The sequence below is a fragment of the Crocuta crocuta genome, unplaced genomic scaffold, assembly GCF_008692635.1.
Source record: "Crocuta crocuta isolate KB4526 unplaced genomic scaffold, BGI_CrCroc_1.0 scaffold25, whole genome shotgun sequence".
NCBI lineage: Eukaryota > Metazoa > Chordata > Mammalia > Carnivora > Hyaenidae > Crocuta > Crocuta crocuta.
The window spans coordinates 5,480,819-5,508,335 of NW_027532015.1; the positions used below are offsets into that span (position 1 = coordinate 5,480,819).

Here is a 27,517-nt window from a genome sequence, read left to right on the forward strand (position 1 = left end):
GTTTGTAAGATTGGAATTATCGATCCTTAAATTTTGGTAGATTTGCCTGTAACATCATCTAGACCTGATGCTAAAATCTATCTGGGAAGATTTTATATTTTCAATTCAATTTCTTTGGTAATTATGTCTATCCAAGTTTTGGTTTCTTCTTGATCAATTTTTTCCTTCTTTTCTATGCTTCCAAATGTATGGTCATAAAGTTTATTATATATTATTTCCTTTTTTAAAATCTTATTTCCTTTTTAAGTCTTTGTTGTAACTCTGTGTTCTTTATGCTGTTTCAAATATTGTTTACCTTTGTCTTATCTCTGTTTTCTTGATCAATCTTGCCAGACGTTTGTCAATTTTATTCATCTTTTCAAAGAACCAGTTTGGTTTCGTTGACATTCCCGTCATATGTCGAATTACATTTCCTTAGACTTTGCTTCTCCTCATTGTTTTCTTCCCTCTGCTTCTTTGTATTTCTTCTCTTTATATCATTTAGGGTTGAATGCTTAGGTTATCTATTTTCAGTGTTTCTTATTTTCTATTCTCTGGACACAGTTCCAATTTTACATTTATTTCTGTTGTTATTTGATCAAGTCTTTCTCTCCTTTTAGACTTTTTTTTTTATTTTTTTAAAATTTTTTTATTTATTTCTAGGAGAGAGAGAGAGACAGCGTGAGCAGGGGAGGGTCAGAGAGAGAGGGAGTGACAGACTCTGAAATAGGCTCCAGGCTCTGAGCTGGCAGTCAGCACAGAGCCCAACGCGGGGCTCGAACCCACGAACCGCGAGATCATGACCCAAGCGAAAGTCGGACGCTTAACCGACTAAGCCACCCAGGCGCCCCTCCTTTTAGACTCTTTTAATTTGGGGACTATTTCACCTTTTTGCTCCAGTGTCATATCTAACCCTGAGCACAGTGCCTGAGTCATAAAAGTGGCTCAATAAATTTGTGCTGAATGGATAAATGTTTGGTATAATTTGTAAAATGCAACACCCTACAAGTTAAATCGCTGATCTATTTATCTGGTCTCAAGATAGTAGGGTAGCTTGGAGCATATTAGAATATCAATGCAGGTGTCTAAGTAAAGTGATAGAACCAATGTTTTTGAGAGATATTTTCATTTATAACCTAGGGGAATAAAAATGTCTTCAGGCAAACACTTTCTGAACTGCTGAGTGTTACAAAAACAGAAAAGTCAGTCATTGAAAGTATTTATGAAGTTCACCTGAAAACTATCATCTGCTTTCTGCTTCAGTGAATTCTATGTCAAGCAGTCCTTGCTCAGTGGGATTATGATCCAATTTTCAATTTCTACAACAGTGAGTAACAAGAAATTATTCTTCATTCCTATTAAAACATATAAATATTTGGCGTCTGTTAGTCCTAAGTTCAAATCCCGGCTGTGTTCCTTTTTCTAAAAATATTTTTTTAATGTTTATTTGAGAGAGAGAGAGAGAGCGCAGAGAGAGGGAGATATAGAATCTGAAGCAGGCTGCAGGCTCTGAGCTGTCAGCACAGAGCTGACATGGGGCTTGAACTCAATGACCATGAGATCATGGTCTGGGTCAAAGTCAGATGCTTAATGGACTAAGCCACTCAGGCGCAATTCCCTCCCCCACCCTCACCACTGTGCTTCCTCCTTCCCCACCGTCTATGTTCCTAACTACCTGTGTGACTTCAGGTCAGTGACCATCCCTTTCTAACTTCAGTTCTTCTCTCTGTTAATGGAGATAACTGTACCTTTCTCTCTCACTGTAGTATGAGGATTAAATAAGATAATGATGGAAAGTGCTTAGCATGCTGCCTGGCACACAGCAGGTATTCAGTAAGTATTACTAGTTACTGTTGTTGATATTAGTTGTATGAGCTTTTCACAGGAGGGACTATGTCCTACGCATCTATACCTAAAGTCCAGCACATGGAACTGCCATGCCTGCCCAGGCAAGACTGTAGAATTGAACTAAAGATCCTCGTGCTGCTGATGCTGGATGATAAACAAACAAAAAGAAGCTATGGGAGAAAGGAATTCAGCCTTTGTAATTATTCAGCCATGTGCTTCAAATTTGGGTTTAAAAAATGTAATGGTGGGGCACCAGGGTGGTTCAGTCAGTTAAGCAGCCGACTTCAGGTCATGACCTCACAGTTCGTGGGTTAGAGCCATGCATCGGGCTCTCTGGTGACAGCTCAGAGCCTGGAACCTGCTTCAGATTCTGTGTCTCCCACTCTCTGCCCCTCCCTCACTAGTGCTTGTCACACAAAAACTGAATAAACGTTTAAAATTTTAAAAAAATGTAATAGTGAAAGAATTTGTTCTAAATATCTCCTACATGGATTTAATCATTTGAATTGAGCCATTGGCAACAATATTCCAGGGAAATAAGGGTGAACAGGTGTAATAAAAAGTGATCTTTCCTATTGTTATGCTAAAAATGGACACGGCCCCTGGGAAAACGTCCCATCTAAAATTGCTTTCATATGTGCAACTCCTTGGAACCTTTTTATAATTTCTGTAATGGGAAAATGATTTAAATCATGCTATTATGAATTAATTCAGAAACAGATAATGCATAACATTACTTGGCTTCTGGAATGACACAACACATGGAATAAGAAACCACGTTACAGTGAGACCCTCTTCGTCCTATCTTGTGGAGCTGTTATTTCAGAAGGTCAGTAGCAAGGCTATTTCTATTGGAGAATTTTCATTTAAAAAATTAACATAGTTGAAAAAGACTTTCAATAATGATACAAAGCATAAATGTAAAAATCAGTGTTTGTTATAGCTAGTTTAAAACATTTTTTGGCATCAATTATTGTTGTAATTTAGGCTGAATAATGCCAGCTATTTTGCTACGCTGAAGTCCTCTTTTTTGAGCCCACAATGAACCTGTAATACTTATGGAAAGAGTTACCATAGCAACCTATATTGATGTCACAAGCTCAGGCTTCTGACTTCATTGCATAATGCAGTAGCAAGTGGATTTGCAGCAGAAACACCCTGCTAAAGAACAAGTATCTTGGTTCCCAGGAAAGAGGACAAAGGAAAACAGCAAGTTATAGGGAGTTGAATGCTGGATTGTGAGTCAGATTGTCTGAGTTCTTATTTTAACCCTGCTTCTCACTTGTTGCCTTGTTTTGAGTAATTGTGTTTACATGTGTGCACTGAGGTTTGAAGCAAGAAATCTCCTATCTCTGGGATGGACATAGAAGAGAAAACTCAATATTTAATGTTTTAGCATTTGGGGGACATCTTAATAAAGCTAAAGCACCCTAAAAATAACTTGGAAAGCAAGGAATTACTAATGTCTTGTAGTAGGTAACTGGCTAGCTCACAAAGATAAAGAGAACACTGAAAACAAAAGCATAGAGCTAGGGTTTTGTATTTTGATTTTTTGAAATAGTAATGGGTAAAGGATATGATTGATGTTGGAATCTTATTTTTAATGAGAATGTGGAGAACTCTTACATAAATATGTCAAATTACATAGCTATATCTATTTAAGGATGTTTTTATATGTCTCAGAGAAAAGAAAGATCAGTCTGTATCTGTTAATGAGTATGATGCTTCTCATGTTTACACTGTGTACATTAAATCATAAATGTTTATTTTATCATGCAAACATTTATCCTCTTTAGAAAACAATTAAATGAGTGAAATGGCTTTGCTAATTTAAAATAAAATTTAAAAATTTTAATGATACCTTTTTTTGACAGGCCTAATCTTTCCATTGGAACCCTGTAACCTGTTCATTATGTCAGTTGGTCTAGGTTTTTATGATATGGTAGGTTTCAGAATTGAGCTTATTTTGGCATTTGAAAAGGCATTTAAGCTAATAAACTTCCTTACCAGAAACTAAGGTGAAAACATGATGCAGCTTTTAATTTTATCTAAGGTAACAAGCTAGAACATTTTGATAGAACTATGGCCCTTCCCACCCCCTCTTTCCATATGTTTCAAAATCATTCCAAAATATCAGCGAAGATTTAACATGCTATAAAACTTCATTAGCTAAATTCCCTGTTAAATAACCCTCAGAAAGAAATAAGTAATTTCTCAGGTCTTAGGAAAATATTAAGTTACTGTTGAAAAGTAGAGAAAGGTAGAAGCTGTGGCCATGTTTTTGATAAGTACTTACCTGCATCTGAACTCCACACCATCTCACTGCACAAGTCATTTGTGTGAGTCTTAAAATCTTGCAAAATCTTTCAAAAACTAGAATTTGCAGGGTTTTATGGAATATCTAAGAGTAAAAATTAGGTTTTTTTTCATTATAGGCATTATGTTTATCAAACTAGCTAATGTGTTTTTTTTCCTATAATGTGAAAACATTTTTTTGTGTTTGTGTGATTTTAATTCAGCAGATTTTTATTGACTTTGTTATCATGAGAAGGTCCTAAATATACATAGTAAAAATTTTGTAATTCAAAAATCGTATCATTCTCTGTTTTTTTTCACCTTAAGCAAAGAGAGGAATCAGTAAAAATGGTTGTTTCCTTTCTGAATTCTACTTTGTATCTTGCTCTAAATTCCACCATTTTCAAAGTACAACCCCTCTAAATAGCAGAGACTAAACATATGCTGGAAGTCACATCAAGAAATCACACCTATAGAAGGAGCTTTAGTTTTCTATTTTGTTTTGTTTTGTGATCAAACTGAGGTCCAATAGCTTTAAATAACTTGCCCGAAGTTAATGGGTGTAAGAATACATGCTTCAACCAAGTACTGTTCTACCACATCCCTGTGTCATGATCCTGCCTGGTGGCTTTAATTCAGAGTCATCTCCTTTTTATATAGTCAGATATATCATCCTTTTTTCCCTTAATATATTTTTTCTTAGCTTAGTTTTATTTTTTTCCCTTAAAAAATCTCACTAAAGAGTATAGAAAAATATTATTAGTCTTTTTGAAGAGCCAACTTTTGGCTTTATTTATTGCTCCCATGTATCTTTTACTGTATAACAATCTACCCTCAAAACATACTGGTTTAAAACAACCTCTATTTCATTATCTCATGATTCTGTGGGTTAAGAATTCAGGTAGGGTCATTCTTTTACTTCTTGTGGTATTGCTAGGTTTATGGGGTGTTATTCAGTTGGTTGTCAGTGTGGTTTGGAGAATCTAGGATTGCTTCACTCAGGTGCCTTGATGCTTTAGCCAGGAAACCTCTAACCATGTAGCACAGGGCCTCTCCACATGGCCTCTCCAATGGAGTATTGAGACTTCTTACATTGCAATTTGGAAGTCTAAGAATATACAGAGAAATAGGAAAGAGAAATGGCAAGTTTTCTTAAAGTCTAGACCTAGATAGAACTGCCAAACATCACTTCTGCCATACTTTTAGAGCAGTCATAGAACAAAGATTTAAGGGGAGGGGAAATAGATCTCTCCTGTCAAAGGAATGAGAGTCAAAGAGTTGGAGCTATCTTTATTCTATGCCATTGATCCTGTGTTGTATTTTAGTTTTCTATTTCAACAATCTATTATTTTCTTTGTATCTTCCATGTTTTCTTTGTTTATATTCTATCATTCACTCCCCCTTCCCCCAATTCTTAAGTTGGATGTTTAAAGCACTAATTTTCACCATTTCTTCTTCTAATATAAGCACTGAAGGGTAAAATTTTTTTTTCCAATTACAGCTTTCATTGTATTTCAAAGTTTTAACTATTGTTATTTTGCTCATTGTTCAGTTACAAGTTTTTTCAGTGTTCCATTATCATTTCTTTTGTGACCTGTGAGTTATTTTGGAAGTGTGGTTTAAAATTTCAATCCTATAGGGTTTAATATTAATAATGTAGCTACTTGGGACTTAAAAGACATTCATCAAATGCAATGCATTATCCTTATTTGGATCCCAACTTGAACAAACTTAAGAAAACATATGAGATAATAGGGGGAAATTTGAACATTGACTGGATGTTTGAGTAATTTTTATATATTTTTAAAAATATATAATGGTATTATGGTTATGTTAAAAGTGTCCTTTTTAAAATTTTTTTTAAAATGTTTTTATTTATTTTTGAGAGAGACAGAGTATGAGCGGGGGAGGGGGGGGCAGAGAGAGAGGGAGACACAGAATCCAAAGAAGGCTCCAGGCTCTGAACTGTCAGCAAAGAGCCTGACGTGGGGCTCGAACTGCTGAACTGTGAGATCATGCCCTGAGCCTAAGTCGGATGCTTAACTGACTGAACCACCCAGGTGCCCCTTTAAGTGTCCTTTTTAAATAGTTACAAATATTTATGGAATGAATTTGCTTCAGAAAAATTCAGTTAAGAGTGGGTATATAGATGATAAAAGATTGACTATGAGTTAGATAACTGATGAAGACAGCTGAAGGATATAAAAGCATTTCATATATTACTCTATTTACCCATATGTGTGAGATTTTTTATAAGTTGTTAAAAGTTATAGTAATTTCTCATTTATTTGCATTGTGGTCAGAATATATATAGTATATATATGAATTATATATTCAAATATACATGTACAAAATATTACAAAGATTACATATATTCTTTCTATACAATGTAGTAAACACATTACACACACACACACACAGAACCTTGTTTTATGGACTGATGTATTCAATTTTGTGTACTTGAGAAGAAAATATGGAATATCTCTTTCTTTTTCTGTTTATCTCTATATATCCATTAAGTCAATGTTGGAAGTCCAAAGACTTTTTCAGGTTTTTTAAAACAGATTTTAAAAGATTTTTTATAGACTTGTATAGATTTTTTTCTGCTTAAACTATGGATAATTGAGAAATTGAGAAGTTGGGAAATCCATTAAATGATAGTTGGTGGTCAATGGATTTTGTTAGGTTATTTTAAATAGATTTTTAAAAGATTTTTATAGACTCAAATTTTTTTTTCCTGCTTAAACTATGTATGGATAATTGAGAAATGTATATTTCATCCTCACATTATTATGATTTGTTAACTTTTCTCTGTAGTTCTTGAATGTTTTGCACTATGTAATTTGAGATAGGTTCATAATACATATCTAATTGTTAAATCTTACTGGTAATTTGAAATTTAATCTTCACACAGTATCACCTCTTCTTCCTCTTAGTTTTTTATTTTCCTTGAACTCTATTTTTTATATATTTATTTTAAAAATATTTAATATTAATATAACTCTCCCAGATTTCTTTGGGCTATTATTTGATGTTTATATCTCTCAGTCATGTTTTGCTTTTATATTTTAGGTGTGTCTTTCTTAAGCACACCTAAATTGAAATTTTTGTTTACCTTGCCTCAAGATTTCTGTTTATTACTGGCAAGTTTGGTCCATATATACATAAATATTGTGATTAGCAATATATATATTTACTGATTCTGTTACCTTAATTTGTGCTTTCTATTTGTCCATTTATTTTTCTATGCTTCTTACCTTCTTAAGAATGCCTTAGTATCATGTCATTCATTAAGATCTGGATATCCTACTTTCCTCAATCTGTTGGCTGGTTTGAATTGTGCTTGGTATTATTTTCATTAATCTGACCTGTCATGAACCATATTTTACAGAAACTGTTAAATTTTTCATCTTTTAAGGGAAAATTTCCAGATATTCTAACATAGATAAATGTTTTAGCTTTAAAATTTTTGGTTATTTCAGAAGTTTTAGGATACAGAGTTGCTGAATACGTGGGATATAGTAGTACTCTTTAAACTAGAAGTCCTTGGGGCACCTGGATGGCTCAATCAGTTCAGCATCTGACTGACTTGTCTCATGGTTTATGAGTTCAAGCCCTGCATCGGACTCTCTGCTGTCAGCACTGAGCTTGCTTTGGATCCTCTGTTCCCCTCTCTCTCTGCCCCTCCCAACCCTACCCCTTATCAAAAATAAATAAAAACTCACTTATATGTGGAACAGGAGAAACTTAACAGAGGACCGTGGGGGAGGGGAAGGGGAAAAATAGTTAAGGAGAGGGAGGGAGGCAAACCATAAGAGACTTCTAAATACTGAGAACAAACTAAGGGTTGATGGGGATGGGGGAGGGAGGGAAAGGGGGTGACGAGCATGGAGGAAGGTGCTTGTTTGATGAGCACTGGGTGGTGTTATATGGAAACAAACTTGACAATAAACTATAAAAGAAAATTAATAAATAAATTAAATAAACAAATTAAAAATTAAACAACAAATTAAATAAATAAAAACATTAAAAAATAAACTGCATTTGAAGAATAAGGCCTGAGGGTGAAATTCTAGTGAATAATAGAATAAAAAATGAAGCTGAACTTAATGATGATGGATTGATGATGAGGGGAGCCACTTAATGTTACATTTATCAAAAGAGTAAAAGTTATCAGAGTTTTTTCTTAGAAGAGAAGGTGACTTGATGAGAGCTGTTGGAGAAGATGGCAATTGTGAATAATATGTACTGAGTTAGAAAGAGCCTGAACTCAGGGAAGCCAGTTTAGGAGTGCTTTTTCAATTAATCAGAGATGATGGTAAAAGGGCTGAATTAAGATGAGAATGAGGGTCTGGAAATGAAAGCTATTCTCTGACTTAAGTATCTAAGAAGAAGTTGAAAGACAGAGAAGGAAGCAACATGGCAGTAATAATTGCTACTGAATTGAGCAATTGCAGCAGCATGGCCTCCTGCTACCTTCTCTGTTTATATCATAATCTGCTGCTACTACTAGCTTCATCCCTTATTTATTTATTTATTTTTATTCCGGAGTTCCCTAGAGAGGAATTCAACTTGTTCAGCTTTTCTCACCAGATCTAGAGCCTTGCTTCCTGGCTTTGTTAGTAGATGAACAGCCTTTGTTTTACGTGTGCATCTCTGTGGAATCCTCCCCTGAAAAGTGGGGAGGATTATCTGACGCAGACATCACCATGTCCCTTGGGCAGGGACTGTGATCTGGGCAGGTGTCTTAACCTGAGCACCCCAGAAAGCAGAGTCTGATGTAAGAATTTATGTGACTTTGTATTAAGACAGGCAGGAGTGAGTAGGAAGGGAGAGGAGAAAGAGCTGGCTAGAAGGGTGTGTTGCTGAACTATTAGCACAGATATAGATTGCTTCATATCGTAGGGGTGTCCTGTGAAAGGGCACGTCAACTTCATCTCAGGACCATAGAGAGTTGAGAAAGAGGAAGGATTTATCTGTTTTGTTGTTGTTATTGGCCGTTGATTAAAAGGTTGCTCTACTGGTACTTAACTCCCCTGAAGTTCCAGACTGTGCAATTGTGGGCATTTAACAAGACCACTTACACCTCAGTGTCAACAAGGAAGTTCTGGGTTGGTGAGAAACACCTGATTTGGTTTGGTCTTAAAGTAAGGTACTGTCAGGGCACATGGGTGGCTCAGTCAGTTAAGTGTCCGACTTTGGCTCAGGTCATGATCTCACGGTTCGTGAGTTTGAGCCCCGCATCGGACTCTGTGCTGACAGCCAACTCAGAGCCTGGAGCCTGTTTCAGATTCTGTGTCTCCCTCTCTCTCTGACCCTCTCCTTCTCTCTCTCTCTTTCAGACATAAATAAAACATTTAAAAAAATAAAGTAAGGTTCTTTTTTTTTTTTTAATGTTTATTTATTTCTAGGAGACAGAGAGAGAGACAGCGTGAGCAGGGGAGGGTCAGAGAGAGAGGGAGTCACAGACTGAAACAGGCTCCAGGCTCTGAGCTGGCAGTCAGCACAGAGCCCAACGTGGGGCTCGAACCCACGAACCGTGAGATCATGACCTAAGTGAAAGTCAGATGCTTAACCAACTAAGCCACCCAGGCACCCCTAGTAAGGTTCTACCTGAATGAAATCATTCCCAGCCCTTGCAGGCTGGTCACCGCAGCAGTGGTTGAAACAAAATACACATGGAGTGGAGAGATTGTGAATTGATATATAAGAGGCGGTGGATTCAGAAGACAATGTTGGACAAGCTAGTTAAGAGGGTGAGGGATGGACCAGGGGTGGAGGACATAAAGGTGCTCTCATCTTTCCCAAAGTTTTAAACAGAATAATTCAAATAAAGTCCAATCAATATTTATCGAACCTCTACTCTTTGTAAGAAACTGAATTTATATCCCCAAAAGTAAGCAAGAAGCAAGAAGTGGAGTAAATAGATGTATACGCATTTGAAATACAAGATACCTTGTGTCAATATCATCACCTATGATAAAGATGCACCAGAGGAGCACAGAGGAGGCAGTGGCGGATTATGCTTGCAGGAGTGACAAGAGCCTTTGTAGAAAATTGAATATGGCTTTAATGATTAAAATTAAAATTTTGATAACAATGTGAGCATTATTTCCTCATAAAATATTTACAACAAAAATATTTACAGCAAATCTTTAGAGCAACTATATCTCTGCTTCTTTATTTTTTTAAAATGACACTTTTACATGTTAGATATTTCACATTGAAAATAGAAATTAAAATTAAGAATTTGAAAACAATTTATTTTTCCTTTATCAGCAAGTGAATAGTAATTTTTTTCTTGTTACATATTGCATAACATCTCTGGGTTTATTTTAAAAATGATATGCCAGAATCTTTACATAGTTTCTTGGAGTGGAATTAATATTAAAAGTTGCCTTCCATTTTTATTGTCTTTCTCCTTCCTTGTAGAGAGTGAAGGAGTGAACCGGTGAAGACCTGAAGGAATGGAGGCTGCAGGGAAAACAAAATATCGATCTTAAGATGGAATAGAAAAATTAGGTATTTTGAGGTTTCTGGAACAAAATCTGGTACTCCTGCCAGAGAACACTTTGCTGGTCTGAATTCCTTCTCCCAGAGAAATGAAATAAGGTTTAAGAGATGTAAATGGTACAGACAGAACCCAGGCAGGCAGCAAGAGAGAGAGAGAGAGACAGAGAGAGAGAGACAGAGAGAGAGAGAGAGACAGAGACAGAGACAGAGAGACAGACAGGGCTAGACACAGACATGGATAGCTATGACTCTGGGGCTAGCTTAACTGTAATAGTGACTAGATTGTTCATTCTGACCAAGCTTTGTCTTTTTTTTCTTTTTAATTTTAATTCAAATGTAGTTAACATACAGTGTTATATTAGTTTTAGTTGTACAATATAGTAATTCAAGTCTATTCCTTACTCAGTGCTTATCATGATAAGTGTACTCTACTTCCCCTACACTTTTTACCCATCCTCTACCCACCTCCTCTCTGGTCACAATCAGTTGGTTCCCTGGATTTAACGAGTCTGGTTTTTTCGGTCTTTTTTCATTTGCTTATTTGTTTGAGTGAAGTCATATGGTATTTATAATTCTCTGACATATTTTGCTTACTGTTTTACTCTCTAGATCCATCCAAGTTGTTGCAAAAGGCAACATTTAATATTTTGTGTCTGAGTAATATTTCATTGTATGTGTATATATATAAAATATTCCATTCCACAAATATATAATATATTTAATATTCTACCATATATAATATATATTATGTATTGATGGACACTTGGGCTGCTTCCATTTTTTGGCTATTGGTAATAATGCTGTGATAAATATAGGGGTATATATATCTTTTCAAATTTGTATTTTCATATTCTTTGGGTAAATACTAAGTCATGGAATTACTGGATCATATGATAGTTCTAGTTTTAATTTTGTGAGTAACTGCTCTAGTGTTTTCTACAGTGGCTGCACCAATTTGCATTCCCACCAACAGTGTATCAGTGTTTCTTTTTCTTCATATCCTCACCAACACTTGTTGTTTCTTATGTTTTTTATTTTAACCATTATGACAGGTTGAGGTGGTTTTGTGGTTTTGATTTACATTTCTCTGATGACTAGTGATGTTGAGAATTTTTCCGTGTGTCTCTTGGCCATCCGGATGACTTCTTTGGAGAAATGTCTATTCATGTCTTCTGCCCATTTTTTGTTGGATTTTTTGTTTTGTTCTGTGTTTTGGTGTTGAGTTGTATAAGTTATTTATATATTTTGGATACTAACCTCTTATTGGATATATCATTTGCAAATACCTTCTCCCATTCAGTAGGTTGCCTTTTAATTTCCTTTGCTGTGCAGAAGCTTTTTACTTTGTTGTACTCCCAATAATTAATTTTTGCTTTTATTTCCCTTGCCTTAGGAGGCATATCTAGAAAAATGTTGCTATGGCTGATGTCAGAAAAATTACGGTTTATTCTCTCTTCTAGGATTTTTATGGTTTCAGGTCTTACATTTAGGTCTTCAATCCATTTTGAATTAATTTTTCTGCATGGTGTAAGAAAGTGGTCCAGTTTCATTTTTGTTTTACATGTAGTTGTCCAGTTTTTTCAACACCATTTGTTGAAGAGACTGTCTTTTTCCCATTACATATTTTCTTACCTCCTCTGTCAAAGATTAATTGACCATATAATAGTGGGTTTATTTCTGGACTCTCCATTCTGTTCTACTGATGTATGTGTCTATTTTGTTCCAGTACCATATTGTTTTAATTACCCAGCTTTGTAGTACATCTTGAAATCTGGGATTGTGATACCTCCAGTTTTATTCTTCTTTTTCAAGATTGCTTTAGTTACTTGGGATTTTTTTTTTGTGTGTGTGGTTGCATACAAATTTTAGGATTATTTGTTATAGCTCTGTGAAAAATGCTTTTGGTATTTTGATAGGCATTTCATTAAATGTGTAGATTGCTTTAGATAGTATGGATATTTTAACAATATTTGTTCTCCAGTCCGTGAGCATGAATATCTTTCCATTTGTGTCATTTTGAATTTTTTTCAGCAATGTTTTATAGTTTTTGAAGTCCAAGTCTTTCACCTCCTTGGTTAAATGTATTCCTAGATATTTTATTATTCTTTGGTGTAGTTGAAAATGGGATTGTTTTCTTAATTTCTCTTTCTGCTACTTCATTATTAATATATAAAAATGTAATGGATTTATTTATATTGATTTTGTATCCTGCAATCTTATTGAATTCACTTATGAGTTCTAGCTGGTTTTTTTTTTTTTTTGTGGAGTCTTTAGGGTTTTCTATGTATAGTATCATCATCTGCAAATAGTGAAAATTTTACTTCTTCCTTATCAATTTAGATGCCTTTTATTTGTTTGTGTGTGTGTGTTTTGTTTTGTTTTGTTTTGTTTGTGTCTGTTTTTGTTTTTGTCTGCTGTGGCTAGGATTTCCAGTACTATGTTGAATACAACTGGTGAGAGTGGACATCCTTGTCTTGTTTCTGACCTTAGGGGAAAAGCTCTCAGGGATTTTTGCCAATGACTGTGATGTTAGTGGTGGTTTCTTTATATATGGCCTTTATTATGTTGATGTATGTTCCCTTTAAACCAACACTGAGGATTGTTTTTTTGTTTTGTTTTGTCATGAATTGATGTTGTACTTTGTCAGATTCTTTTTTATGCATCTATTGAATCTATGTTCATCAGAGATATTTGGCCTGTGTTAGTTCTCGTTTTCAGTGGTATCCTTATCTATTTTTGGTATCAGGGTAATGCTGGCTTCATAGCATGAATTTGGAAGATTTCCTTCCTCTTTTAATTTTTTTGCAATAGTTTGAGAAGAATAGGTACTTGCTCTTCTTTAGATATTTGGTAGAATTCACTTGTGAAGCCATCTGGTCTTAGAATTTTCTTTATTGGGAGTTTTTTGATTACTGATTCAATTTCGTTGCTGGTTATCAGTCTAATCAAAATTTTCTATTTCTTCTTGGTTCAGTTTTGGGTAATTGTATGTTTCTATGAATTTATCTATTTCTTCTAGGTTGTACAATTTGTTGGTATATAATTTTTCATAATATGCTCTTAACGTCCTTTGTATTTCTGTGGTATCAGTTGTTACATCGCGTCTTCATTTCTGATTTTGATGAGTCCTCTCTCTCTCTCTCTCTCTCTTTCTCTGGTTTTGTTTTGTTTTTCTTTTTTGGTAGTCAATTTTGTTGATTTTTTTCAAAGAGCAGCTCCTGGTTTCATTGTCCTATTGTGTTTTTATTTTCTATTTTATTTATTTCTGCTGTAATCTTTCTTCTTTCCTTCCTTCTACTGGTTTTTGGTTTTGTTTGTTCTTTTCCCAGCTCCTTTAAATGTAAGTTTAGTTTGTATATTTGTTTGTTTGTTTGTTTTTTGCTTCTTGACATAGGCATGTATTGCTATAAACTTCCTTCTCAGAACTGATTTTATTGTATCCCAAAGATTTTGTACCATTGTGTTATCATTTTCATTTGTCTCCATGCATCTTTTGATTTCCTCCTTGATTGCTTTGTTGACCTAGTCATTGTTTGGTAGCATTTTATCCTTCATGTATTTTTGTTCTTTATAGATTTTTACTTGTGGTGACCACGTCTTGTCTTAATTCCTAAAGTATGAAGACTTCTCTCTTTTTTTCTCTTTGAGGGGAGAGTTATCAGCCCTCATACATGGCCTGACTAGTAGGGTTTACTGTTGACTGCAACATCATTTCAGTAACACAAAAATAAAATGTGGTATAATATCATACTTGCATTTGATTAAGGCCTATTTAACATATGTAAATGTCATATTGCTTTGCAAACTAAAGACATACTAAAATAAATACATAAATAGTGTAGGCTATCTCACCCGTTATTCCACTCAATTTGTGCATGGAGATGGGGATCTGCCCTTTCATCTGTTGGTCTCAGTTCCACTTACCTCCTATGGATCATGAGAATCTTGCAAATTGGTATATGAATCTACTATCAGAATGTATGTCTATATAGATGTTTTTTAAATTACATGGATCTCAAACTCAAGCCAGCTTGTTCACCTGGGCTAAACTGAAGAATCAGCAATCTGTCCTAGTAATGAATGGAAAATGACCTATGCTCACCTTCCCGAGGGACTATTCCAATACTAAACCTTCCTAAGAGATTTTCATGGGTAAATTTGATCATGTGATACTGTCACTTTTAATTCTGACCTTAGAACCAAGATGTAACTTGTGTACAGTATGGAGCTTTCAGATATGAGAAAAGAGTAGATGTTGGAATGGCTTAAGAAGAAAGGGCTTGTGGCAATATTGAGTCAGTGTTCTCATAAGTTGCTTTAGCCTTACTTTTTCAGCAGTAGGAAAGGTGAGCAGATCTACTAAGACAGGAAGGCCCCATAGTTGGCTGAGGATCAAAAACTTTTAAGGGGAGGCATTCTCTGCTTTCTCTTCCAGTTACCTCCCATTTCTAGAGCTTCAGTCTTGTTCAGACTTCATTTTTTTGGGGTGCAGGTGAAGGCATTTGAGTGCCAACCATGTTCTGGGCATTGGACAAAGTGTTTTGTATAGTTTATTTCATTAAAAATTTATAACTTATCAAGAATTATTATTATTCCCCATTTACAAATTATAAAACTGATACTATGAAGTCTAGGTCATTTACTCAGCTAGTAGGTGAAGGAGGTAGGAGTGGGATGTAGATAAGTCTAACTGTAAAGCCTGTGTCATCTTTTCAGTATACAATATCCTCTCCTTTAAGCTTCAGATGCTCTAGTTTTATTGGGGCATTCTTAGAGGTGACTTGGGAGCCCTTTGAAGGACTTTGTGAGTTCATTTCCTTACACCCTACATAAGAAGTCTTTCCTGAGAGTCTGTAAATTATAAAGGTGAACCATTTCCTATAGAATGGCCCAAAGTGACATTCCATGGTTGTACCAGAAAGGAGGCTGTGCCCTGCCATAGTGGCTCAGCTATAGTTTCCTTGCTATCTGTTTGGACTTCATCAGAATCTTTTGTCTTTTGATTCTGGTAGCATTTAGGTAAAGCCTATATATGAAAGTGAATGGTTTAGTTTTCCTGATGGAAAGTTTAATTTAGCTCTCCAGCATGTTGCTTTTAGCTTGTTTGTAGATATAATCGTTTACTTAATGAGGATGAATCCTCCCTTTCAGAGTACAGACTTTAAAATGAATTTCCATAGATTTACATAAATTCCCTGGGGACCACTATAATGTGAGCAAAGAAAGAATTGCCCAGCTGTGTGCTGATTTAATGGAATTATGAAGCTTTAGGGTGTGGGCTTTGAAAAAGATATCTAGGGGAAATAGTCACTCAAATTGTTGGAGAAATAAACCGTTAAATGAATTTGTTCTCACTCAGATTGAAGATGATTTTAGAAGCCAGCATCAACCAAGGTTTTAAAAAAACTCATTTTAGGAAAAGCTGGTAAAAATGATGTACATTTCAGAAATCACCTTTTATTTCTGAGAATGAGTGTTAATATTATATTACAACAGATTTTGGGGTAGAGCTCTTTTATTTAATTTTTTTTAATAGAGAGAGTTAGCAAATGTTCTATATCTCATGCTATCACCTCAAAACAACAGCATCTTTAGATATACTTACTTTTACATTTAATGTGGGACCTCAATGTTATCTGGGCCATAGTTTATTAATGATGGTCTGTATGTCTTTCACACCTCAATCCCTTCCTCAGTGATATGAAAAAATCTAAGAAGGTTGCAGCTTTTGAAGTCCAGAGGTTTACTATCTATCTAACTTACTTTGAATTGTTCTTTATTTTTTATTTTTTTAATGTTTATTTCTTTTTTGAGACAGAGAGAGAGAGAGAGAGAGCGCAATCAGGGAAGGGGCAGAAAGAGAGGGGGACACAGAATCTGAAGCAGGCTCCAAGCTCTGAGCTGTCAGCACGGAGCCAGATGGGGCTCTTGAACTCACAAACCATGAGATAATGACAGCCAAAGTCAGATACTTAACTGACTGAGTCACCCATGCACCCCTGAATCCTTCTTTAAATAGTGATGTCCTGATTACATTGTGCCCTGTGATTAGTTCTATAGGTTGATTACAGTAATATAAAAGCAATGGGAAGACTTCATAATTCTTGGCCTTGGAATATAGCCATGTGAATTAAGTCCTTTTCAAGATAATACCTCAGCATTAGCCAGTTGTCTACAAATATATATCTTTGGTTCAAAGAGGCTTATTCAAGAATATGGATGGATTGATATTAATTTATATTCTGTGTTGGAAAAACAACCACTGGTATGAGTCCGTAAGGTTTCTCTTTGTGTATGAAAACATAAATTAGTCAATAAGTAATGTATAGAAAGTGCTCTGAGGGATGCTAAAAAGGAAGAAATATTTGTCCATAGCATTGGTTTATTTTTAGCATCTATACAAAGAAACAATAATAATAGCTTACATGTTTTGTGCACTTATTATGCACCAAGATTTTCTTTTTGTCATCTGCCATAGACTTTACAAGAACCTAGACTTTACAAGAGCCTATGAACTAGGTCCTCTGATTATCCCATTTTACAGATGAGAAAACAGAAAGCTAAATTACATGCCCCATAGCTAGTATGGGGTAGCTAGGTTGGCAAATATGAACTTTGGCTCCGGAAGTTAGGATCATTTTTCTCAAATTCCTATATATATTTAAAAATTTTTTAAATGATTGTTTATTTTTGAGAGAGAGAGAGAGAGAGAGAGAGAGTGTGAGCAAGTGGGGGAGGGGCAGAGAGAGAGAGGGAGACCCAAAATCCAAAGCAGGTTCCAGGCTCTGAGCTGTCAGTGCAGAGCCCACCGAGGGACTCCAACCCATGAACTGTGAGATCATGATCTGAGCTGAGGTCAGACACTCAACCAACTGAGCCACCAAGGCACCCCTCCCATATAATTTTTATTGTGGTTAAGTGTACATATACAACATGGGTGTTATAAACATGGATGTTCAAATATCTGTTTGAGTCCTTACTTTCGATTCTTTTGGGTATATACCAGAAGTGGAATTGCTACAACCCATAATAATTCAATGTTTAATTTTTTGAGGAATTGTATACTGTTTTCCACAGTGGCTGCATCATTTAAAACCCACTGGCAATGTACAAGGGTCGCAAATTCTCTACCTTCTTGCTAAAATTTTTTTGTAACAGCCATCCTAATAGTATATTATTGTGGTTTTGATTTGCATTTCCTTAGTGATTAGTGATGTTGAGCATATTTTCATGTGCTTATTGGCCCACTTGTAAATCCTCTTTAGAGATATGCCTATTTATATCCTTTGTTCATTTTTAAATGGGGTTATCTTACTGTTTTTTGAGTCATAGAAGTTCTTTATATATTATGGATATTAATCCCTCATCAGGTAATGCCTTTCACCATCTTCATAGTGTCCTTTACATCATTGCCTGTGTCCAGAGTCTATGCTCTTAACCACTACACTGGAGTACATAACCAAGGTGTGACATGCTAAATTATTTGGTACCAACATATCCTCTTATGACGAAATAAAGATAAGAGGCTGTGTTGTCAGGATATGCTTGAAGGAAGCAGTGAGACCTAGCAGATTATAGATGTGTTTAGTGCATATTTCTTGATGAGTCTCTTTTTGCATAACAATGGATTGAAAAACTCTTGAATCAGCTGTGTAGCATCCTCCTCTTCTTTCCCATGTATTTCTTGGCCATTCACAAGAGGAGGGGATTAATGGGAAAGGGGGTGGGTGATTGGCTGTGAAAGGAGATACATCTGCCAATCTTGTAGCTTTAGATACATTGCCAGGATATTTTCCTTTCTTTTCTTTTTTTAAAGTTCACTTATTTATTTTGAGAGAGAGAGTGAGAGAGAGCGAGCGAGCATGAGTGAGGGAGGGGCATAGAGAGAAAGGGAAAGAGAGAATCCCAAATAGGCACTTCACTGTTAGGACAGAGCCAGATATGGGGCTCAAACCCATGAACCATGAGATCATGACCTGAGCCAACACCAAGAGTCAGACGCTTAAGTGATTGAGCCACCCAGGTGCCCCGCCAGGATGTTTTCTGGCAGAAGTTTGATTTAACCTGACTTAAAGAGGTGAAATAAAACGTCTCTTCACTTTCATTCACTGCCTACCTCTGGAAACTTACTTTTCCTTGGAGCTTAACAGAGGGAGAAAGGAAAAGAGGGAACAACAATCCTCTCTTGCCTCTTTGCCTGTGGTAGTATTAAACTTGATCTTCCTGGGTATTACTGAATACTAGGTGGGGTAAATGGGTAGAACATCAAGACCACATTGTGTTCCTTCATCTGAAGAAGGTATTATAAGTGTTTCAATTAGAGCTCTTTGCTTTTAACTACATACCCCCACATTTGTCCTTAGTTTTTGGATTTTGGGTACATGTAAGATAAACTGTTTTCTCCCCCATACTGTTTGTGAATTATTAAGTCTATGCCTCAGTCTCAGAGAGGGGCATGAATACTGGAACAATAATAACCTGTAAAGTAGAAATTAAGAAAAGTCCCTCTTCTTCCCATCCGAGTATATAAAGAAGCCTGAGGCACTCACATTGGAGTCACATGCTTGCTTGAGACTCTTAACATTCTGTCTGTTTAAAGGAATCATATAAAGAGCTTGCACACCTAATGGGGATGGTGGGAGAGCCGTCAGGAAGTTTGCAGTAAGAAGAGCCTTTTGTCAGCCTCACTGGAAGCCTGCATAGTATGATAATGGCATCCCCCTTCTGCAATGGTTTGGTTAATAGGAGTGAGCAAAGATAGCAGTGAAGATGGGAGACCGCAGAGATGGACTTCAGGACCCTCCTGACTGCACTCCAGGAGACAACGTCACTCCCAGTGGAGAGACTGCAGTCCAGGTCTCAAGGCTCTCTATAAGCATGATACGTCCTGCATCTCCAGGCTCCAGAGATTTCATCTCACCCTCCAGGGCTACCCAGCTTGTCTCCAGTCCTCTTATACAGGGGAGCCATGGGATCTCTGCTCCATGTCAAAGACCAAGAAAAAGAGTCATTTTAGGGACACCTGGGTGGCTCAGTTGGTTAATCTTCTTACTCTTGATTTTGGCTCGGGTCATGATCTTATTGTTTGTGGGTTCAAGCCCCGCATCGACTCCACGTCTGCTCTCTCCCTCTCTCACTGCCCCTCCCCCTCTCATGCTCTCTGTCTCTCTCAAAAATAATCTTAAAAAAAGAGTCATTTTTTTGTGTGTGCTGGATGCCTACATTTCATTAAATTCTGATAATAGCCCTGAGATAGATTTTGTTATTCCCATCTGCTATTGAGAAAACTGAGTCTGCAGATGGGAAATGAATTTGCCTAGGGTAACATGGTGTGCAAGGCAAAGCTCACAGTCTGAGTAGGTCTTCCTGACTTGACAGCCCATCTTCCTTCTGGTCTATCTGTGCAGGGACCCCCTTCTAGGGCTTCTTTTACTGACCTTTGACCTTCCTTCCTTTTAAACTCTCATTTTAGATTCCAGGAAACAAAGGGGAAAAAAGGATGCTTTGCATGAATTTTTAAACTGAAATTAGCATCAATTATCACCTCTTGGAAATGAGTGCTTCTGCTTCAGCATTTCAGAATGACATCATCAGGCCAATACAACCCAAGTGTTAGTCGTTAGTCATCAGTTGGTGGTCCTGTTCTCATGATCAATGAATCTAGTACATACCCATTTGGCCTGCCATCTCGTCCACTAGCACAGCTTACTATGGAGATGTTAGAGGCAGTTTTCACACTGCTTATGGAAACCATTGGCGGAAAGAACTGTTGCACAGGTGGAGATAATGTCATTCAGCTGCCATGCGTGCAATGTACAAGAGAGAACTGCTTCTCTTCATGCTGTGGCCAGTGGCAGAGCCCAAGCTTCTCATTTCATGGCAGAAACTACTTCCGGGCATAAATTTTTCTTTCTGCAGCTCAGTTGTTGGCTTGTTCTTACTTGTTTTTATCAGCATAATGCTTTTCGTTGTGGTGTCAGTTTCATGACATGGTTACTCTGCCAAGTGCAGTAATCAAAGTGAATTAAAAGCATTATTTATTGATTTTTTTTAGCGAGAATGGGTTTATTGTGCTTTATTTATTCTTAAATAGGCTAATTTGGTCCAAAAAACTTATTAGAGTTAACAGTGCTACTAGTAAATATAATTTACCCAATAATCTAGAAAATGTTGTTCTTTTCCTAAATAGAGCATAAACGTTACAGTTCTAATCATTTTCACATGATGCTCAAAAAACAGCAAGGAAAGATTTAAGTTTGCTTTTGAAAAGTATAGCAGAGGCACTGGGCAGATTCTTAGGCATCAGTTTTTCTTGGGGAAAAAAAAGCTACACTTAGGTAGCATATGTTCCACTTCGCAGCTATTGTAATCGATTACTGGATATAAAAAGGACAACCATACACATTTCTCAGAGGGTCAGTACGTAACTAGAGGTGTGGCTGAGAGCACGTTTCTAATGCTGGTGCTTAAGGGTTGGACAGAACTCTTCATCCTCATCGTTACAATAAGAATAGCAAATCTATAGCATCCCGTGGTAGTAGGCACTATTATGAGCAATTTTCATGTAACAATTTATTTGAACTTTAGGGTTACCCTGGGAAGTAGTAATATTATCACTCCCATTTTACAAGTGAGGATGCTAAAGTGGGTGTCTTCTTTGGAGAAATGTCTGTTCATGTTTTCTGCCCAATTTTTAATTGGATTATTTGTGGTGTTTTTTTTTTTTTTGTTTTGTTTTTTGGTGTTGAGTTGTAAAAGCTCTTTAAATATTTTGGTTATGAGTCCCCTATTAGGTGACTGATTTGTACATATTTTCTCCCATTACATGANATTCCAAGTAGCGATTCAGCACAGAGCCCAAGGACATGGGGCACAATTTCATGAACCATGAGATCATGACCTGAGCAGAAATCAAGAGTTGGACACTTAGCTGACAGAGCCACCCAGGGGTCCCTTGAGGTCACTTTTGAAGTTTCGGATAGCTGGGAAAGATTTTCCCCATTGCCAATGATTTGTGTAGTCATAACAAAGAAGTGTTGCTCTCCATGATGGAAGTGGCAGTGATGCCCTTAGAGTTAGAACAAAGCATAACAATGAAATCTGGCCATGTGTAGCAACATGGATGGACCTTGANTTTATTGAGTACTTCTGTGAGGCACGCGTTGTGCTCAGTACTCACAGAGAGACTCATAGAACACTCAAAACTGCAAGAACTAGGTCTAATTTGAATGTGTCTCCACTCCCAACCTCACCTCTGCATTTCTTTGCTTTGGGGACAGTCCTGTGCTTATTCTTCAGCAGCATTCTTGCCTTGTGCCTGGAGCCACAGGGAAGTGAAGGATATTCCCTCGCTGGTGTCATGGTGCTAGCTGGGTGACACCTCTCCTCACATATAACCCAGAAATCACACCCCAAACTAAAGCTAGTCTGTTTTTACAGATTTTGTGGGGGGAAAAAAGTCACCTAATTTTCACACTCCCCTGATCGTGTTATTTTCATTATCACACTTCCCTGCATTTCCTAGTTTCAATTAGGACTGAAAACAATGTACCAAAATTGCATGAGCGTCTCTGCTCAGAGTGTTTCCCTCTCCACAGAGAGGAGGCAGCCCTTCCTCTCCCCAGGGAAGATCAAGAAGCTCATCAGACTTCTTCCCATTTTTTAGATGTGCAGACTCTTAAAAGCTGGGCAACTTTTGGAAAGTTCTGTAAAATTTGAGGTAAATATTTAAACTGAACTTCAATAAACTTTCAAGGTTCACATATTGATTCTTTTTTTTTTTTTTAATTCTTAAATTTTTAATTTTTTTGCTTGTAGCAGCTAGAACTGTGAAGTGCTGAACTGGACAGCCCTGGACTATAAATATCCATGATTCCTATTTGAATTACTTAAAGGTTTTCTCATAAGACAGTTCAAATAACGGTGAAAAAAGCCTAGTTCCGAAGACCCCCACAGCTAGAAGGATCCATCTTCAGCGCTGTAAAATCTCTGCATTAGGTTTTGATAACACTGACAATACAGTCTGAAGAATGTTTCTTTCTCTCTGTGTCTGTGTCCACACACCTGAGCTTGCACATACATACACATGTGAGCAAAGCCAACATGACAGACTGAGTCAGGGAGAGTGGGTAATAGGGAGATGTTCATAGTTTACTTTATACTTTTGGATATTAGAACGTAAAAAGAATAAATACACATTTGTTTTGAAATTTTATAAATAAATTTTTTTTTAATGTTTATTTATTTTTGAGAGAGAGAGAGAAAGAGAATGTCAGAGGAGGAGAGTCAGAGAGAGAGGGAAACACAGAATCCAAAGCAGGCTCCAGGCTCCAGGGTCCCAGATGTCAGCACAGAGACTGACACAGGGCTTGAACCCACGAACTTTGAGATCACGACCTGAGTCAAAGTCAGCAGCTTAACCGACTGAGCCACCCAGGCGCCCCTATGAATACTTTTGAAAGAAGTACTCAAAGGAAAAACTTACCCTTCCTTTGTTACACTTCCTTTATTCTCAAGGGATAGTAGCCCTTACCTCTCAGAAGCTTAACCTTCACTTGAACAAATGTCTACATTTGCATAACCAGATACTAAAATAATTCACATATTAAAGCAACCACTATTTACCTGCCATACTGCATGACAAAATAGTTGTTGAGTGATTTTATAATTATACATTCTTGGTGCTGTGCCTTTGGCTGCCAAAAGACAGACCTGCCAATCTAATGCATGGTTTTACATTATTTTTATGTATAAGCAAAGTCTAAAAATAGGTGATTTTTAAGAGTTTGTCATTTCATTGTGTTTTCCTAAAAATTATAGTTCCACTATAGTTGTTATAAAAACATTTTAGACAGGGCAGTGTTCTATGTAGATAATGTTCTTTTACGCAAATATCTCAAGTATCTGGATCATTGACAGTATTTGAAAGAAAAAAGTAGCCTGAAGCCTTTGGAATCTTTTATTAAGATCTGTTTTCATAATTATACAAATGTAAAATCACACATGATTTTTCTCTTAAATAAAATCCATTTTTATCCATAAAAAGTTCCTGGCTTCCCCTCACCAGTGGTGGAGCCAGCTTAATCTGGGACTGAAGTGAAGTTTGTCTTCGGAGCATCTGGTTGCCTTTCTTTTCCCTTTGGATAATTTTCCTTTTCTGCTTCTAGGATATTTGTGAATCCATAATCTCTTTTTGGAATGCATCTGATAACCTCATGTCCACTTAGATGTTTATATCGGATAGCATGTTGTCTTCCTGCCAGAGAATATGTTTTTAGTCAAAGGAATAACTTTCTAATGGCTGAATGTTGAACATCAGAAAACAGGAGACAATCTGGGAGAAGATAATTACCCAGTGCCTCAGACATAATAAAATGAGTATGAATTAGAATGTGCTTTTACCTATCTTGAATTCTCTCATAAAATATGTTTGCTAGTACTGTTAGAGACAGAATATGGATTGGGTGGATCTTCTATATATTACATTCTGGTAATAAAGTATTTTGATGTCCCTTGTTACATTTTATTTTTGCTAACATCATTATCATAATTTTAAAGTTCAGGTTTTAGCCTGTGATGATTTAGCATTAATTTGAATTTAATTAAAACTAAGACAGCCCAGAGGCGCCAAGGTGGCTCAGTCAGTTAAACTTCCCACTGTTGATTTTGGCTCGGGTCATGACCTCATAGTTTGTGAGATCTGTGAGATAAAGCCCCACATCGGGGCTCTGTGCTGACCGCTTATAGTCTGTTTGGGATTCTTTCTCTCTTCCCTCTCTGCCTCTCCCTCTCCACCCCTAAAAATAAATAAATAAATTTTAAAAATGTACTAAAAATCATAGGCAGTCCAAATACTATTTTATTTCAATATCTTAGTATTTTAAACATCCAAAAACTTAGAATCGCGATAAAGCGTCTCTCTGAAACATTAAATTGTAGGAATAATGATAGTAACAAAAGTATTTATTGAGCACTTTCAATGTGCTAGACACTGTGTTAAGTTCTTTTTACGTATTATGTTTTAAATGTTCACAAAGGCCCTCTTTGGTAGGAATGGACTCCCTCTCTTTACAGAGGAAGAAGCTGAGGCAAAGAAAGCCTTCAAATGGGTCAACGTTCAAAGCCAGTGGAGGCAGACTCAGAATTTGAGCCTGATTCTGTTTTCACTCTGTAGTCCTTTGCTCCCAGTCATCCCATTCTGCATCTGATTATATCCCCTGCCCATCTTTGTTAAATGCCAGTTGTATACCAGCAGTACCCTTAGATGCATCTATACCCCCCATCTCATTTAATCATGGTTAAGTAGCCTGGTCAATTTTGCACTGCTTGGAAGTAGCAGGTCTCAAACCCAGGACTTAGGATTTCAAATTGAGCAGTGTTTCTACCATATGAAGATGAACTCTCATTCAAGCCCAGTAGGACATACAGTAGAATTCTAGAGGTGGGACCTTTGGTAGTAATTCACTCACAAAGCCCTTAATCTGGATTTCCTTTAAAACAAAGGAAAGTATATAATTTACCATTTGCACTCACTGAGTAAGGCATCGATTTATAATCATACTACGACTTCATAATTGTCATGCATCAATTTCTAGGTTAAATGATATCTATTCTATGTTTTGGAGCACTTTATTTTTAAAAAAATGTTTAACAATTATTCATTTTTTGACTGACAGAGACAGCATGAGCAGAGGAGGGGCAGAGAGAGAGGGAGACACAGAATCCGAAGCAGGCTCCAGGCCCAGGGCTGTCAGCACAAAGACTGATGTGGGGCTTGAACTCACAGACTGCAAGATCATGGCCTGAGTCAAAGTCAGATGCTTAACTGACTGAGCCACCAAGGTGTCCCAATATTTTGTAGCACTTTAGAAGAGATTATTTTGCTTTTAGTTGCTTGATGGAATCATAAGGTAAACCCTTCATTGATTAAAGAGATTGACTCGGTATTAAAGTTTAGCTCTTTAGGGTATTTTGAATAATGGACTGATGATTAGGAATGTTCTTGTGTAATGACATGAGTGAGAAGTTGTGGTGCAATGAAAAGGAGGTAGCGTTTCAGGAAGGGAATATTGTTTCCTTGTCTAAGAAACCAGCTGAGAATATGAGAATAGCAGTAGAGGCAGATGGCAAATATTATAACAATGCAGATTGGTGACCACAGGTATCTTGTGGAGGGGGGTGTCTTATAAGCATGACTCATTCTCATACTGTAAGTCTTATAGTAACTCCAAGTCCTTGGGGCTTCACATAACTCCCATTTTAAAGATCCACTTTTTCTTTGCCTTTTGGCTTTTTTTTTTTTGTCTGCAAATATTCACTCCCACATCCCTAGCAGCATCAGAAAGCGTCCTCCCGTCCACCCCAATTTTCCCCAAGCAGGCATCTCCATATTATGTGATATGGTCATGAGCTTCTCTATCAGTCTTTAGTAAGCCTTGAGGGCTCTCGGGCATGAGGAGCAGGTGGAGGTCATGAGGTGGAAGAGTCTCTTTATGGGAAAAGGATGTTAGGAAGCAGTCCCTTTTTATATGGGATACCAGATTTTTGGGGATTTGATCAATCAGATAAATTATATTCCATGAAACACTGATTTTTATTTTATTTATTTGTTAAAATTTTATTTATTTTTGAGAGAGAGAGAGAGAGGGAGCACACAGGAAATGCAGAGAGAGGGGAGACAGAGGATCTGAAACAGTTTCTGTGCTGACAGCAAAGAACCCGACCCTGGGCTCAAACACACAAACTGCGAGGTCATGATCTGAGCTCAAGTCAGATGCTTAACTGACTGCCACCAGGGGCCCCTTTGATGCACTGATGTTTAGAGCAATCACACTTCCTAATGCAGTTTTAAAATGTAATGTCCATAATATTTCCTAGGGCTGCCATAACAAAGTACCAGAAATCAGGTGGTTTAAAACAATATAAATGTATTCTCTCCACGCAGTACCAGAGGCTAGCAGTCTGCAGTCAAGTTGTCAGCAGGGCCATCCTCTCTCTGCAGGCTATAGGGAAAAATCCTTCCTTACTTTTTCCAGCTCCTAGTGGTTCCCCGCAATCCTCAGGATCCCGCGGCCTGTGCTGGCACCATTCCAACCTCTATACCTGTATTCACTTCTTATCAGGGTCTTATTCCCTGTGTCTGTGTGTCTTTACCCCTTCTGGAGACACCAGTCATTGAATCTGGGGCCCACCCTAATCCCATGTGACTTCACCTTAACTAAATATATCTGCAAAGAACTTATTTCCAAATAAAGGTCACAATCTGAGGCTCCATGTGGACATGAGTTCTGGGGGCTGGAGTCGGGGGAGAGACGAATCAACCCACTACGGAATGGTATTCCATGTCAGGCATTGACTTGTAAGGCATTGCCTTACTCAAGGCACAATGATGAGCAAAACCCAACATGGTTCCTGTTCTCTTGGATATTATCATCTAGCATGGAAATTAGGTATACATCAAACAGTGGTTTCAGGAGTGCTGCATATACGGAAGGGCATGTGCTCTTTGAAAGCATATAGCAGGAGAAATTGATCATGTCAAGAGTTGGAAAAGCCTTCTCGGATAGTGAGGTTTGAGCTAAAAGATTAAAGATGAGCAGGGAGAGATAAGAAGGTAAAAAGTGGAGAGAAGAGAGAAGAGTGTTCCAGACAAGAGGGACTGGAGGGTGTAAGTGACTTATGGTGGAAAGGAACACATTGAAGGAGATAAATACAGCCCTGGAGTTGGTATTTCTCACACCTCGTAGCACTAAAAATCAGAATATGCCCAGACTGTAGTCTCTTCATGTAATATACGGCAATAAAAACAGATAGAGTACTTTGGGAAAATGTCTGAATCCTGGTTTAGAGCAGCAAACATGCTAGCTATTTATCTTGTTATACC

At 37.0% G+C, this 27,517-nt stretch overlaps 1 long non-coding RNA gene across 1 annotated transcript; it reads left to right on the forward strand.

Annotated features, from left to right (window-relative positions):
• The first annotated feature begins 2,963 nt into the window (after positions 1-2,963).
• Positions 2,964-19,827, forward strand: LOC144241490 (uncharacterized). The gene is made up of 3 exons (XR_013338092.1): positions 2,964-3,065; positions 10,555-10,644; positions 19,381-19,827. It is a non-coding gene; the product is annotated as an uncharacterized LOC144241490 (long non-coding RNA).
• Positions 19,828-27,517: the final 7,690 nt, after the last annotated feature.